This window comes from Xiphias gladius, chromosome 15 (genome assembly GCF_016859285.1).
Source record: "Xiphias gladius isolate SHS-SW01 ecotype Sanya breed wild chromosome 15, ASM1685928v1, whole genome shotgun sequence".
NCBI classification, from domain to species: Eukaryota; Metazoa; Chordata; class Actinopteri; order Istiophoriformes; family Xiphiidae; genus Xiphias; species Xiphias gladius.
The window spans coordinates 17,684,526-17,702,442 of NC_053414.1; positions in this window are offsets into that span (position 1 = coordinate 17,684,526).

The window sequence follows — 17,917 nt, forward strand, 5'->3', positions numbered from 1 at the left end:
AAGAGGAAAAAAATAAAAGAGCAAAGTGCTGAATATGTATTGTGAACGGAACGTGACCAGTCAGCATGACGGCACAACATGCATGGACATTGGTGCGCACACATGCCTGCACACAAACATGCACACAAAGACATGCTCATGCACCCAAAACGACACACAAATATGTACACACAGATACACACCATAGCTACGCATGCACACACATACGTTGGGCTAAAGGAACTGACGCCTTTTTTTCATCTGGGCTCTGCTAACAGTTTGCTCAGAGCTCTGGGGATATACGAAGACAGAAATATAGGCTGATCTCTCAGCTTGAGCGAACACACACATGCAAATACACCATACTAATACACACTTGCATGCACACCGAAAAACACACCCATGTACACAATGTGAATTCCACATATCTCCATGTTCATATTATAAAACATATCCCAAACCAATGGTCTAAAACATTCATATTAGGCCTCTATTTAATGTGTTTACAAACTAGAGAAAAATTAAAAATATTCACTGAACAATTCCCTTATAGCAAAAACAAGTCACGTCAAACTGTTTCACTAGATGAGCAACATGCATGGAGGCTATTTTTCTGTACAGAAGATGCTGATGAATATTCTAACAACCACAACAAGAAGCACCAAGGATTGCTTGGCTCTGTGTTCTGTGTCAACACAGTTTACAGTCTCCTGCATCTATTTCTCATCTCACATCCAGGCAACTAATTACTGAGTAATGTTGCTGATATTTCTTGATTATTATGTATAGAGTTCTTTCTAACATCAAATCTGTGAGTTTTCCCATTTGAAACTATCTGGCGCATTAGTTAGACCCAATGAAACAGTATTTGGGACAATGATTTTGTTCATCCTTGCAGGAAATGGGTGAATTAGTACATTCACTGGTACACCATTGCTATGTGCTAATTCTCAGGTCAATTGGTGGAAATAATTAAAGATTTGTATTTCTGTGTCTCAGACATAATATAATATTGATAACAACAATAAACCAAGCTTAGACACAGCCCACGATATTCCCTAGCAAACAATAAACAAGGAACATCTGCTTGAAATAACCTTTTTGAATCACCATTTGAAACTAGGTTTTAATGTTACCAGCCACTCAGGATTTATGTTAACTGAAGTGGTTTTCCTGAAATAAAACAGATTATCAGTTGTGGTATACGTTTCAAAAGAACTTATTAACAATAATAACAACACTGAATCTACATTTCTTAGATTTCTCTTACCATGAAATCCTAAAGGATTAACTCTAATCACTTTAGTGATACCCAGACTTCACATCTAGTGCCACATGGTTATAATTACAATTACACTTAATGTCATAACAGGAAAGAATCAGCCTCAGCTGGACTTTGATATTAAATCTAACTCAGTATGTTGTTATGCCATCATTAGTTTGTTAATATTACAACTACGTATTATAGCTTTGCTTATGAGCGTGTGTGTCTATGACCCATTGCTTGTTTTTTGATCGGCTTCAAGTGACTGCAGAAGTTGTTGATGAATTGGCTTATGGATCACAGCTCCTGAGATGTTGAGGATACAAGATGCACATGATGTCAGCCTAGGCAGAAGTGGGCATGGTCACTGCCTTCTGAGTGGCAAACATGCAACAGTTAGTGTATCAACTGCTATCAGGCATTCACATAGAAATAAAACATTGGAAAAAGGGCTAAACTGACCACACAAACGAAATGGGTATAATTTTTTACAACTACCTGAGGAAAAAGAAAAAGACGAGCAAGGTGAAAAACAGTGTACCCTTTAAAACACTTTATAACTGTTTGTTTTAAAAAGTACTATATAAATACATTATTATTAATATTATTATTATTATTATGAAGTCCTTGTGACTTTTATTAGACAGGTCCTGCATAAGTCAAAGCAGCTACATGTATATATGTGTCAAGGACCTCAATTTCTGGCCAAATTTCAATGTCAGCAGACCACTGAGAGTCCAGTATGTCATTCAGATCAGTGATAGATCTAATGGCCTAAACTTCCGAGATATTTCTTTGTTTTCCTCCTGGTGTAGCAGCAGTATTTATTCATAGGTGGTGAGGCAGGTTGGCATCATGCGAGAAATGTGACATCCGCTCACACCCTCTATGATAACCAGATGACAGCTAGCCCACTGAGGCTTCACTCCACGTCCCAGCTCCCAACAAATGCCACTAGCTCTTCGGTGTTGTCAACTAGTTTGACAGAGAATGTTGTGTGTTGGTAAATCACAGCTTGAACCTGTAGTTGAGAGATCTGTGATATGTGTGTCGGTATTACACTGCTTGAGGCTGCAATCTTGGCAGTTGTAAATATTTGTAAACGGGAAACTTGCAAATAGAACCATTTGTAAGAACAACAGTCTTTATTGTGTAGGAGTGTAATGTTTTTGCAGTGGTGAGAAGCCATTTTTTTCAGTTTACTTTACACTTGTTTTTTGTTAGAGGTTTAGATTCTGTGGTTTTGTAAAGCTGTTTGGTTTCTTTAGTATTGATTATAGAAGTTTAGGGTAGTTTTATGTGCATTTTTGTTTGATGTTTTATCAGTGCTCAGCCTGAATGAGGAAATTATTGCTTTGAACTGGAAATTCTGACCATGGCTTTTACTTGAGAGCAAGAAAGAGTGGGGACAGACTGACAAGCATGGTGTATGGTTTGTGGAGTTACTCTGTAAACTGATTTTATTTTGGTAATAACACAATCTTTCTTCTTGCACCACAACTAAGCCAGTTGGTAAGGATCCGAGAATTGCAAAATTTCTTCCATTTCCATCAACAATTTTATTTTTTTGTTGCTACCTTCATATTTTGGTCTCTTCTACACCCCTCCTTTTTCATCTTTGTGATGGAAACAGCTTTGCACATACTGACCTTGGTGAGCAAAGCAAGTGGACGTAGGCTGCTGTTAGTGCCGCAAATATAGATAGAGAGGTAATAAATAAGGTTTTGGAGTTTCTGAAACGAAAAAAACAATTAAAACTCATCATTATACTTATAATTAAGACCATTCTGAAAAAATTAACCAAATATTATCAGTCAGATGCAGCTTCTACTTGTTACAACAATGCTTTTTGAGCCCGATATTACAGTTTGCTGTGGAGCCTTTACTGTTGTTCTTTGCAGAAGTCATATAAAACTTAAATCATACTTTGCCATAATTAACCACAAGCATTTAATGTTTAAATAATGCAGGGCTGTGTTTGTTTTTTCCCCCCTCTTTTCCCTTTTGCTCCTAATCCAAGTATTGTTATAATTCTTGTGTGTAGAAGAAACGAGATGATGAAGAACTGAGAGTCAGGTATATTACAGAGAGCAGAGTTGTCAGAGAGTGAACTTGTGACTTGTTTTTACAGGCTGTACTCAAACACACTCACACATTCCCTGTAAAAGTTCTGTGCCGTGCAAAGTGTCACTTGCAGCATAAAAGCCTTGTGTGCTCTATAATCTTAACAGCCACCCAGTTTTAACAAGTCGCCACCTTTTTCTTCTTTTCTTCTTATTTCCACATAATTTTCCTTAAATGACCAACTGTGAGAACGATAAACTGCATCTTTACCAACAGCTATAGGTTAAAAAAAGTCACTGTTTGAAATCTTGCACACTCAGTTGTGATACCTCACCAGACTGCACAGTCACAGATGCACAACACCAGGATAAGATAATGGTTGTTATACATCACTGTGTCTATGGGACTTATGGGACTGTGCCTAGGAGAATTGTGGCTTAACCCCACATCAGACCACATTTCAGGCATATCTATTTAGAATTAGACTCATCATCAGCTATGCTTCTACTTGTAAATATTTAATCCGTGGGTGATGCCTGAACCGATGACTAAAATATGAGCAAGGGTGATGTTCAAATAGATGATTAGGGGATAGAATTAGTGATTTTTATATACAGGATCATTGACTCTGCACAAACATGATGTGGTAATTAGATGTTAAATGTTCAAAGGTATCTTGGGCCTGTTCCTTTGAGTCTTTCATGATATTTCACAGCTCATCATCTGGCAGCACCACTTTACTTTCTATGCTCAATGCCTACAGGAACACTCACAGTGTATTTGTATTTGAATTTATAGTGGAGCATGGTTAGAAGACGGCATTGAATGAATGTATGAATGTACAAGTGTATGTGAATTGGCTTGGCTTGACTGTTGTGAGACAGAAATGTTAGGTGTTTGTGTGTGTCTGTGGCATGCAAAGCAAAGATGGGAGGGAGCGGTGATGCACGTTTTCCTTTTGTCTGAGGATCTCTGCCTTTAGGGGAATTCCCTCAGCAGTACCCCTCCTTGAAGTCCTGAGGCCAAGTGACACACACACACGCACAAACACACACTCACACTGCGTTCATGTAAAAAATGCACACACACACATAAATCCAAAGACTCTACAACCTAGGCACATACACAGTCTTTCCCTACTTTTCATATTCTGTTTGGTCCTGATACAAGGAAAACTAATAAAGGATGGAAAGAAAACGAGAAACAGGGTGTATTTGCTCGAAAAAACCCCCAACTTTAATGTATTCCCTATTGTTCTGGAGATCGTACTAAGCATCAAACATATGACAGACAGGTGTCAAACTTGGCATTCTTTGACAGCCGACCTCTGCGACAGCTCACACACGCATGCACGCAAAGGGCTGAATATGCTAATTTGAGTCTAATTGTTTGTGGGTAGACTTTATAACATGAGTCATCACAACTTCTCCTACGATATACTGTGTGTGTATATACTGCTCATTTGCTTTGCCAAATATATTTTTTTGGAAGAAATATAATTGCTGCCTGAATTACTTTCTCTGTTGACGTTTTTGCCTAGCAATACCACACCCAAGTGTAATATTGCTATTCTGCACAGAAGTTGCAGGGATGGCTGGATAGTTAGGCATACAAAGCACATTGCAAATTGGGGTTTAGCATCCTCCAATCTACGTGTTGTTAGCACAGACTAAACAAGCAAGATACAGTATATTGTGTTGATTAGTGAGCTTTAGAGGTGCTGGTAGGCTAGCTGTTCCCCCCTGCTTCCGGTCTTTGTGCCAAGCTAAGCCAAACACCTCTTGCCTTCATACCTAAAAAGGAACTGCACCAATCTTCACATGTCACAAGTCAGTCTTGGTAGAGTCTGACGACTACTAGTTTGAAAATGAGAAATATCGGGGGTTGAGGAGTTAGAAAGAAGTAAGCTTACCAGACCTCTGTAGCCCACTCCTCATCTGTGCTTTAGGCTACATTAGCGGCTACGAGGATAACATACCTGAATCTCTGGCTTAACTCTTGGCTGTTGATTTGCATTCTGGGCAATATAAGCCTCAGGTTTTGACAAGGAAGAAGAATGCATGGAGTAAAAAAGACTGCCTTATCTGCGGCATCAACTTTGAACCTTTTTTTTTTTTTTTTTTAAATGTCCATTATGAGTCTGACCGGGTTATGACTTCATTGCTAAATTGCTGCAGTATGGACAGACAGATTTAACCAAGACAATGACCTTTCCCTAACTTTAACCAAGGTCTTTTAATTACCTAAACTTAACCATTAAAGTATTAATCATGCTTTACTTGCCAAGAATAGATACTGTAGGGAAACATCATCTCATTATGTTAATAAAAGATGAATCCAGGCAGCATAAGGTTTCCTACAAAACATATTTGCTAATGCAAATTATATGTACATGAACATCATTTTTAAAAGACTAGGTTGTCACTCTATGTCTAGGGACTGCACTGAAGCACAAAGGTGTCGGCTATTGTTACCCATCTGGTCATGGAGACACATTGTCTGTGGGACTGACTCCACTGCTTAACAATGAGGGAATGACACTGACGTGGTCCACAAATGGAAAGGAAAAAGAGGAAAGAAGCAAAATAAGACAGAATGAGCTGATTGATTATCCTGAAGATTGGAATGAATGTGTGGGAGGGTTAGAGGTGGATACTTTGTGTGTGTGTGTGTGTGTGTGGGGGGGTGCTGGATAGATAAATGACATGATATGTGACACTTTCAAATTTACAATTCTGACCTCAAGTCCCTCTGCTTGTCTCTTCCTCACAGAATGGCACACACACAAGCGCAGCATGCATGCATTGTAAATCAGGTTTGATCTGTCAGAGCAGCATGTCTTAGCTGTCAGTCGGCAGCGTTTGAGTGTCAGATGAGCGTTTTGAGTGTCAGGAGATGAGAAAATATATGTGTGTGTGTGTGTGTGTCAGGGTGTCTGTGTGTGCACCGTAGGGGTTGTGTGTTCATCTTTGACTCCTATTGCTTAACAGGCATCTGTCACTTCCGAGGCTCTAGAGCTCCATCAGTGGGAGCCTTACTCATTTCATTTAACAGCCTCATAGTCTCCTCTGGGGTGGGCAGAGGTGGTGCTCTTTGTGCTCCGTTTCTGACCAATTAGCAACTGGTTTTGTAAGCATAAATTCAAACTTCTCAGGATGTTGGTGTTATTCATTGTAACAAACTTAGCAAAGTTGGTTAAATTGTCATTAAAAAAGTTTTACAGGTTGAATTGTATGTTGAATTACTTCACACACATAATAAAAATTGGAATATTCACTAAAGGCAAATCTTAATGACATTTCAACTTGAAGAGAAAGTTGCTTATAAGAAAGAGGAAGGCCAACTCTGTTTATTTTCATTCTCTCCAACACACTCCACTGCATCCACAGAAGTTGAATCAATGTATTGTTTGCAATAGAAAGCTTTTCTGTGGGAAGATTTAAATCATTTTTGTCTACAAAAGGCTTTAACAATTTCCGGGTCATTCCATACAAACTCACTGAGAATTCAGAACTTTTCCCAGTTCATGTCATGGATTTTCTTGAAAAAATTAATGTGAAAACTTCTGGAACCTTGCAAAATCTATGGCTCTACTCAAAAGACTTTTTGCGTTATGAATTTTTGAAGTTTGGGCGTTGGAGCTAAATTTAATCATTTCAGCCATTGTTTGTAAGTCTCGCCAATTACTTATTTTTCACTGAATGGGATTAAATTTGTACTAAAAAATCCAAGAAACCGTGAGGATAATTTGTGATATGTACTCCTAAAAATTTTGATTCAGTGTAGCATTAATATAGTTCTATCACATCTAGAAGTTATTTGGTCCTGCGTGAAAAACTGAGTGCTGCAGATCTCGCTAAATGTAGCTTCAGAGCTGAAAACCCCACTTTCTAAGATATTGTGACCATATATTTTCCCAAGGACTATTTCAATTTCCATGAAACTTTTTTTATGGGAAAGTACTAATATTCATTGCAGATATATAAAAATTTCAAAGATGTTCTATTACTGCTTCATCATTTAATAATTTATTCGAAAATGGCTAATTTTTCAAACATTACTGGCTGTATTACAATCAGTGGTTTTATTCCATAGGTAGATCTTTGTAATATATTAACTTCAAGGTTTTCTATCACTGTGTGATACCTCTTGAGCCTGTTTTTAATTGGGCTCTGGAAATTTGCAAGTTACAGCTTGTAATGGCTTGGGTTGTTGCATACTAGATGATGTCATCTTGTTACAAAGAATCCCAGAAATGATGAAATACAGCTCTGAGGACCAAACTTCAAAAATTCATAACTAAGAAAGTATCTGGAGTAGAGCTGATGACAATTACCTTGGTTGGGGTTTGTTAAACATTAAAATTACTGCAACAATTGTCTGACTAAGTATCTTTGTAGTGTTACACACAACCACTATAATACAACCGATTTGACTTTTCAATCTCAGTTAGAAAAATGAAACGTCTCCTGTAAGGCTCATTGTTTTAATTTTTTATCAGTTTTCACTGAAAAATATATCCACACACATCTACTGTTGTGTGTGTTGCTGAAAAAAGGACAGAAAAACCAAGGTCTGAATTTGTGTCAAATCAATCAATTTTTGCCGTATCCAAAAAGAGCTTTTTTCCCATTTTCCTATGCTCCAGATGCATTCGACTCATCCGTTTCAGTGGGGGTTGTGTCTATCATTGGTCACTTTAGATGCCTTTACTCGCTAATCAAATATTAACATCACACCAATTACCCAGAATTGCCTAATTTAGCAAAGCTTCATGGTTGGGATTATTTATTATTGCTGCCAATGCTCGCCTCACTTCCCTTGGGGAAGTTACTTCGAGTCACCATTAACTACTGTCTACTTGTAGTAAACTGTCTGCTGGGGTGGTAGGTGTTATTCTTTGTGTTACACTGCACTGCATTTCCCAGACACATTTCAATCAGACAATACAGCCAGTAGATTACTAAATCTACTTCCGTTGTTTATTTTCTTCATCTGTTCAGTCATGGTGGATATCACTGCTCATTCTAATTACCCACTTTTTCTTCTGCTAATTCCAAACAAACCTGTTGCTGCTGCTGAAAATGTAAAATGAATCATCCTCCTTTGCAATTACAGGAAATGGAGCAGATTATTCATTTTTGAATGTAAGACAGATGCATACATTATATGTGAGAATGCATACAGTTAAAATATGGGTGAAAGCTTTGTTGCTAATGTTGCTGCCCTTTAAGTGGTCCAGGACTTTTTATCTTTAACTAAATTCTCCTTAATTCACTCCTCCACTCTCTTCTCCCCTCTTGTCCTTCTATCTTTCCTCTTTGTTATCTCCTCTTCCTTTTGTCCTCAAACCACCTTTCTCCTTGTTTCTCCTGTATCGTCTCCCCCTCTCTTTAATTTGAACTTGCTTCTCCTATCAGTCTCTGAATCTGTCACTGTTTTCTCTTTGTGTTAAACATTAATATCCCCTCTATTTATTTATTTTTTTATTTGTCCTTTCTTCCTCCATTTCTTCATCTCTATGACAGACAGCAAAGGCACAAAGCTTTGCTGTCATTCTGGGAAGGCTGATGAAGGAGAAAAGGTTATAATTCTACGCTTGCACTTACACACATGCACACATTCCTGCTTTTGATTCATGCCATCAATTATATCAATCACATATAAAACGGCAAGTGTTATCTTAGTGCTTAATTACCAATTACCAATGAATGATTAACTGGCAATTTACAGCACACAGCTAGTAGATTGAAAATGTGGGCAGAGGAAGTGCGCATAACACAAGGACACATGGAAATTATAAAGGATTTATGCCTGTTGATTTGTGTGTGTGTGTGTTTGTGTGTGTGTGTTTGTGTGTGTGTGTTTTTCTAGAGCGGTTTCATTCGCATGTATGTGTGTCTTTCTCGTGCAAGTGCTCTGCATCTGTGCATATGTCCCTGATTGAGTGTGAGCTTAATCAGTTGTATTGGGTTTGTAGCGTCAATGTGACTCCACACCTTCACAGGGATTTATCATTCTAGCATTGTGAACGCTGTCACGTTTTATCTAAGCACGCCTGCTCCATTAATGGAGATAAGACTGAGGACAGCTTTTCATGTCATTAGGAAAACATAGTACGGCAATGATTTAAGACTTCATTGGAATAAAAATTAATGCATTCAAAACAAAGCAATACACAGCTACTACATAATAACAAGATGACATTACAGCTTGTCTTTTAAACTGAAGGGAAAACTGAAAGCCCCCTGATTTACTAAGATAAAGGTGGCATATCATAACATGTGGCGCTTCAGCTCAATTAACAACCTTACTTTTGAAACCCTTTTTTTCTAATTATGGGAACCTCTTTCGATAATTTCTTATCATACCTATGTTTAGACGTGCAGCTGACAACAAGGCAGCATAAGGCAGCCTTGTGATGGCTGTATTTGTAAGTACAATGTTGTGCGTGGTGTGGGAAACTTAACATTACTGCAGTGGTGGTGGATTATTTGAATCATACATTAATTGGCTTGCTGTGTTAAGAGCACTTTGATGCTCAGTGTGAGTATATTTTGCAACTAGATGGAGCAGCATAGCATTGTAATATTGTGTGTGGTGCATATATTTACATATTCCTTCATGGATTTAGGCGTGAGTTGAAATTGAGCCCTAGAGTTTCTGCCTCTGGGGAATTTCATTTGTTATGACACTTTTCCTGCCGTAGAAGACTGAATTATTTTGTTTGTATGCTTGCCCACTTGTACATTCACCCTTGGAGACATTTCTCAAACCAACGACTAATTCTCAATCTGTAAATAAGATGAAAGTAAGATAGACGTGCCTGCGCACAATACACACACACACACACACACACACACACACACACACATACACACACACACACACGCAGACACACACACAGACACCTCTATCTATCTGCAAACAGGACAGGTATGTGAGAACAGGTGTAGCGAGAAGCATTGCCCCCCCTTGTTCTGCAGGAGATAACACACCCTCCTTTAGACTGTCTTACGGACTTGAAAAAGACTGAGACAGAAAGAAAGAGAGCAAGTCTACTTCTAAAATGTGCTGTTGTTGTTGAAGTTGTGATTGCACACTGAACAATTTGTAGTCATTCCTACTCATTTTAAAATGCACTCACTTACACAAAAGGGTTTAGATAAGGTTCAGAGCAGCTAGCTGCTGTGGTAACTACACATATGTGTTGTGTCACACTGAGGCTTAAAACTTAACTTAAAATTTTAGGCAATAAACTGGTTTGTGGAGCATTGCATCAGCAGTAGTGTCACGCTGCTAATAAGGAACACCATGTTAATATAATACACCCACACTGCGTTTGCTCCAAGGGGCCACATTTTAATGGCCTGGAACTCGTTTTAGTGAGCAGTGCCCTTACCTGTAATACTTATACATACTTATTCTGATGGTTGGACAGGGAAGGGGGGTAGAGTCAGGGAGAACACTCAGTGGTTGGCCAGTACAGATCCAGAGGCTGAGGATTTAACCACTTGACTATCTTGGCAAACCACCACATTCTTGGTCACTATAGAAAGGATTGACCTTTGTCCTTTCCTCTCATGCAGTGTGCTCCCCTCTCTCTCTCTCTCTCTCTCTCTCTCTCTCTCTCTCTCTCTCTCTCTCTCTCTCTCTCTCTCTCCCTCTCGCTGATGCTGCCTTCATCCCCATCTCTCCCTCCAAGGTCCTGTGCGCGCACTGCTAAACTGTCAGGGCGCACACACCTTTCTCAACTGCAGAGACGAGGACATATCCATTTGAAATAACAAACAATGAGTCTGTGAGAACATCTTTACTCTCTATATTCTGGTCCCGGTCCAAGTGAAATCTAGCTTCAATATTAGCAATTATTTCTTGGGCGTGGGAAATTAAGGAATATAAATGGATTTTGATCCCTGGAACTATAATTTGATTCAAAATCAGATCTTGAGAATAAAGCTCAATAAAGCTAATGTTACCAGTTTTATCTCCAAAGGATATTATTTTTGTATGAAAAAATGTTCAAATATTTCTCAGTGTTGTATTACTCACATGTATTATTAATTTTAAGCTGCTGTAATCAATACTATTTTTATGAACAATGACAGTGTGCAATATAAAAGGTGTCACGCATAGTGACAATAATCACATGACTCAATTCTTCAGCGATTTTTAGTGCCTTTAAGACCATTTTTTTGGTTTTATGCCCCACAACCCTCACCCCTCTAATCAGCAGGCAGCTGCTTAAAGCCAAAAAAGCCCTGATAAAATAACCTCATACAGCCAGACAAAGTTAGCAACTAGCTGGTAAACATTAAGCATTTAGCAGCTAATGAGACAGATATTTCCCTCAGGAGTTAGATAGATAAAACTTTTTCGGTTGATATAGCCATATCAACTTAAAAAGGTTATAATGTGTCATTGTTGTGTTCAGAACTTGCTTACACTTGTGCAGGTTTAAGGAAACTGTAGATTCTTTATCTTTTATATTTCAGCAGAAAAAACATGAGCAAATCCTTCCTGCATTAGTGCACAGTCTTATTAACTGAACACCTGACAATAGTGCCCGCTAAAATCATCATATTTTGTGAATAATTTCAGACTCAACATTCTCAGGGAGATTATTAATCCAAACAAATCCAAACTCTTTCCTTCGTTGAAGATCAGGTTAATTGAATTGATTTTTTCCCCTCCTCTATAGTAGGTATAGTATAATAGGTATACTTGACTGCTTTATACACTCACAGTACACTGCAGAGTTTTGTCTTTTATGTTCTGCTGACATTGTATATTTACTGAGAATGCCACTCGCTCACTCTCTCACTTACACACACTCTCACTCACACACCCATAGTTCCTATTTGCATAAACAGTCATAAAGGGAATCAATGAATCAGTGAAATTAAATGAAATAATGAAATACACATAGATATGAAGCAAAAAATACAAATACACACACACTGCACACACACACACACACACACACACACACACACACACACACACACACACACACACACACACACACACACACACACACACACCTCCCTGCATGGATTTAATTTCCTCTGTGTTTGTAATTATGGCTCTGCAGGAAGTAGAACGGAGCACCTGGGTGCCCTGCAGTGGAATACACTCTGAATGAACTCTGTATGTTAAAACCTTTTCTAATCTAGGAAATAAAGGTTGAACTGCTCGTGTGCCTGGGCAGTTAAAATCAGACTCAAATACCAGGACAGATTGTATTTCAAATACTGTATTTATGCTTTCCAAAGTGGCCTGCTTTTACAGTGGAGGTAGATTTACTCTTACACTCACCGAGCACTTTATTGGGAACACGTGCACACCTGGTTATTTGGGCAGTTATCCAATCAGCCAATAATGTGACAGCAGTGCAGTGCATAAAATCATGCAGAGACAGGTCTGGAGCTTCACTTAATGTTCACATGAACCAAAGGAATGGGGAAATGTGATCTCAGTGACTTTGACCATGAAATGATTGTTGGTGCCAGACAGGCTGGTTGGAGTATTTCTGAAACTGCTGATCTCTTGGGAGTTTCACACACAACAGTCTCTAGAGTTTACTCAGAATAGTGCGAAAAACAAAAACATCCAGTGAGCAAAAGTTCTGCGGACAGAAACACCTTGTTGATGAAAGAGGTCAGATGGCCAGACTGGTTGAAGCATACAGAAAGGCTACAGTAACTCAGATAATCACTCTTTACAACTGTGGTGAGCAGAAAAACATCTCAGAAAGCACAACACGTTGAACCTTGAGGCAGATGGGCTACAACAGCAGAAGACGAGGTCGGGTTCCACTCCTTTAAGCAATGATCAGAAATCTGAGGCTGCTGTCTCACCAAAACTAGATAACTGAAGAATGTTAGGGTCAGAATTTGGCATCAACAGCATGAATACATGGACCGAACCTGACTTGTGTCACGGTCGGTCTTCCTAATAAAGTGCTCACTGACTGTATACTACACATTCAAAATAATAGACATAATTAACACAGTGGTTTTACATGCTGCTTATTTGTTTTTGCCTGTATAGCAATATTAAACACTTAATGAAACACTGGTGTATTGTCTTCTCAGTACACCAGCGAAGGCAACTTATACATAAAAATGCAAAAACCTTACTTATTCCCATCTATAACTACATTCACATTTATCATGTCCCATATGTCTGTCAAGACATACAGATTGTAATTCACTCACTGCGCAGTGTTTTGGGAATCTATACATCGACCCTTTATTTACATTTATTTTACGTTTTCCTTTGAAGTGGGTTTATAATACATAGATGTACCTGACATAACTTATTTCCTCACATTCTGTTGATAATCTTAGTTAGTTTGTGAATATTTATAAAATAAAATACTTGCATATTGCTCCTTTAAAGCCATCATGCTGTTTAATTTCGCTGCTGAATAGTTACAAATATAGGTGGGTTTATTCCCTGTAAAGCGAAGCACGATTGTGATAAACAAACAGTGATTTGAAGCTGATCTGGTAGAAAAAAGAATAAATAAATAATAAATAAATGTGGCATTATCTTATTTATCTTATTTACATTGTCATTTGATTCCATTAGTATCTAGCAGAGACTGGATTTGAAGAATTACAAACTGTGTACATGACAGTTGCGCAGCTAATTTAAAACTGCCTCTGCTGTTATAGGTTTGGTTATATGTTATCAGGTGTTGACAGATTTCTTATGACATGGCATACCTGCAAATAATGTTGATTTTCATTCATTAACTGAATTCAAATTGGACTGGAGACGTGTTATTTAGCACCTCCCTTCTTACCGAGCAGTCACACTCAGACACTTTTAAGTAACCGTTCTTCATAAAGACCTTTGAAAGGTCTCAGAGTGGAGACTAAGCACTTGAAAGCCCACTTGGGGGGGGGGGCTGAACTGGAGAAGTGAAACAATGCAGCCCACAGTTGGAATTAATAAGTTCCACTTCTGCATGGTACCTGTCTGTATGCATTTTTCAGCTGAGCAGCACTCCACTCAACCATGTCAACCTGAACATGGCTGAAATTTGTTTCCAGTCAAAAGTCCTTCCCATGTACACTTTTTGGTTGTGTTGCATTATAAATCCATTTAAACCATTTCTGACAGCAATAGACGTGCAGCATTTGTGTACAGAGTTATAAAAACACTGCACTCACTCACACTTAGTTATGAAAATATTGCACATGTCGCAGTTAGAAATACTGTAATAAGATGCTCCATTAGTTTGTCAGTGCTAGTGGCAATATGTAGCAGAGGAGTGAGAGGTATAAACTGGTGGTAATTGAATACCAGAATCCCAGTGGGAAGATGAAGGGTAGCCATGCTATTAGACAGAATTAGCCGCCCTCTCCCACAGGAGCACACGTTCAGACACTGCGCACACAAGTGCTTGTGCGTGTGTAGATATTGTATGTGTGCAGAAGACCTGCACTTATAGACATGTTTAAGAGTCCATTTCCACTTCCATGCGGGTTTTTGGCAGGCTAAAACCCCTTCACATTGATAGGGTTAAATTTCATACCTTCAACTTCACTTTTACATTTCTGTTCATGAATAAGCTATCAATGATTAATAAACACTCATAAATTAAAGGTTTGGGTTTCCATGAAAGAACCTGAGGTTGGATCCAAGGTGGGTTTTGTGTGTGTGTGTGTGTGTGTGTGTGTGTGTGTGTGTGTGTGTGTGTGTGTGTGTGTGTGTGTGTGTGTGTGTGTGTGTGTGTGTGTGAATAGGGAGGGAGGCAGATGAGTTAAAGAGCAGAAAAAAACATGAAACACTTTTGAAAACAGTGAGAATGGTAAATGTCAAAGATAAAGATAGCAATTGAAGACGAGAGGAATGAGGACTGGAGGGATGTGCATGGTGAAAGACCTGAAGCCAAGCTACTTTGGCAAGAGGTAAATTATTGCATTATTCAAATCCAGTCAGGTTATTCCCTTTGCATCTGTGTCACTGAGTACCAAAAACTGATGGATAGGGGTGTGTGAGTGCATTTGTGTTTGTGTTGTTGAATGTTGGCACAATCTAAAGAAGCTAAAATAGGTTGTCTTTTACTTCCAGTAAAAAGCCTATAATTAGCTTTAACAGAAGGACAATACAAGCTGTTATGGCCAAGGATAGATGGATGAATGAATGGATGGATGGCATTTTTGGATGGGATGCATACCCAAATTTGATAGACAAACTGTATGAATGGGCAATCGGAATGATTGTGTATATAAGTGCAATTATATTATATATAGAATAACTGCATGTGTTGAACATGTTAACATGCACAGTTACTCAGTCCATTGGAAAAGTTTGCCCATTGTTGAGCTTACCTTATAGTATTTTTCACAAAAGATGTCAAAAGTTAATGATTCAGTTTAATCAGTTGTACTGATTTCCATGGGTCCGACTAGTGTAAAGAATAATTCTGGTCACAGTTAACGTTAATCCCATTTCCCAGTTTGCCCCTTCTCCTTTCTAAAAATTCCTGCGGATTTCATATCACTTAAGACACAGTTATCATAACATGTGAGTTCCTTCCCTATTTCACTTTATTTCAGCTCCAAACAATATCGAAACCAATTTTCTGAGATGCAAAGTCAGTGTGGTGTAGCGTGCATCTACAACATTTCAGCTAAACGTTTTGCTTAATAAAGCATAAAAACTCCATTATTTTGTGAATCAAAAGTAGGGTAAACCAGACAGAGGCACTACAAGTTAGGAGAGGATTTGCATGAAAATCAACTCTCTGTCTCCAGCAGACATACTGCATTTATAACTTTAGCAGACAGTAAACATGTAGTATGGTGATGGAGCACTGGGGCATTGTCAGTAGATGGTAGCTTAGGTTATGCATGCTGAAGAAAAGTCCGTCTGTAGCTCTCTCAGATAGAAAACTACTAAATGTCTCAGATGTCTTAACTGGAAAATTACAAATCTATTTGGGTTTGCATTTTTACTCCTGGACCTAGATCTAACTATAAATCGTGGAATCTCGGTCTGTCTGTATTTTGATTTTTGTCAACAATTGTTCATCCGATCAACTTCAGACTTTGCAGGCCTATTGCTGAGCACCCTAGGAAGCGTAGTGACAACTGTGAAGTTTTTTCCGATGAGCGGTTCTAGAGAAAACTTCAAGAAAACAGCTTTTCTACATGTTACTTGACATGAAGAAAAAGGCAGAACTATGAAGGCAGTGCAGTGCACGGACAATTTACAGCACGCATATGCCAGGGTTTTAAGAAAGGCAGAACTCAACTGCGACAGCACTTTCTACACCGTCACCCAGACACTATTGGAGCGGAGCGGAGCAGCCAACTCCAGCAGTAACAAACGAGAATGACTGACCCGACACACTGCAGTCCAGAAAGGATTCCTCGGTATTGTAAGTCGCCTGCACTGAATTTTTATGAGTGGTTCTATTTGTGTGACATTGTAGCCCCCCCCCACTGATAGTTTTATTTTGACTGTAAGCCATATTTTCTAGGGATGCGATTTACAAAATGAGCCTACTACCAGCAGGAGATGGAGTGTCTGTGGGCCTCTGAACACCAAATAGTTTTACTGCGATAGCGGTGCCACTTATGAACCAAGGTGTGGATCTAGAGTGCTAAATCTAAAAAATGTCTTCTTTATTTGTTTTTTATTTCAAAGGGGCTTATTCATTTTGCTTTTAATTTTCATGTTCCATTTAAACTATATTTTTATTTTTACACTAAAATGAATCCCATCTATCCTCACACTGCCCTGATATATTCTACTCTTCAAAGTGTATTCTCTACTTACAGTTACGAATATATTTGATTGATCCCAAGCTGGGGATGCACTTGAAATATGTCTACTGGAGATATGAATCTGGTAGTCACATACTGAAGTTGGAAAACAGCAGTGCAAAAAAGTTAGAGGAGCATTTTCAGTGAATACTTTCAGTCAGCCATTAAACCCAGAAACCTGGACTGGTGGACATTTAGTCTTTACCCGCATCCTTTACAGAGAGTTGAGCTTCTCTAAGTGGAAGCCACTCTAAGAGAGAAAGGGATAAATTTCACAAACACAGTTATTACTTAGTCATTGCTCATTTACTGGCTATTCTGATGCTGCTGTGTAAGTAGGGGGATAGTGAGTTAGCTGGGATTTTAATCTGGCCAATGAATGAGTGAATTGGAAGTGGCTTCCATCAAAAATACATGTGTCTGGGTAATATTAGGCATACAACTGGATACCTGAGACTTGAATCATCCTACTTTGATAAGTTTGAATGGATGTCTATATATTTTTGTTGTTGTAAATGGGTCTCCAGTCAACTTTTTTGTAGCAGAAGAAAGTTTTCAATTGTCAAAACGACATTCCGGGCTTATACTTTTTGAATGGATGTCTCCTATGAGGTAAAAAAGTCAAGAGGGGTGCTAAAGTAAAAAAAGGAAATAATTATAAAATGTTTCTAAACTGCCAGCATGCCGTGCAGTGTTTTGTGGTATCAAAGCAAACACAATACACAGCCAATATGTCAAAGCATGCCATTATCCCTTTAAAAAAACTAATTCCCCTGAGCAAACACAAAATGCCCTTTGTTGGAATCATAGTGTCTTTTATGAA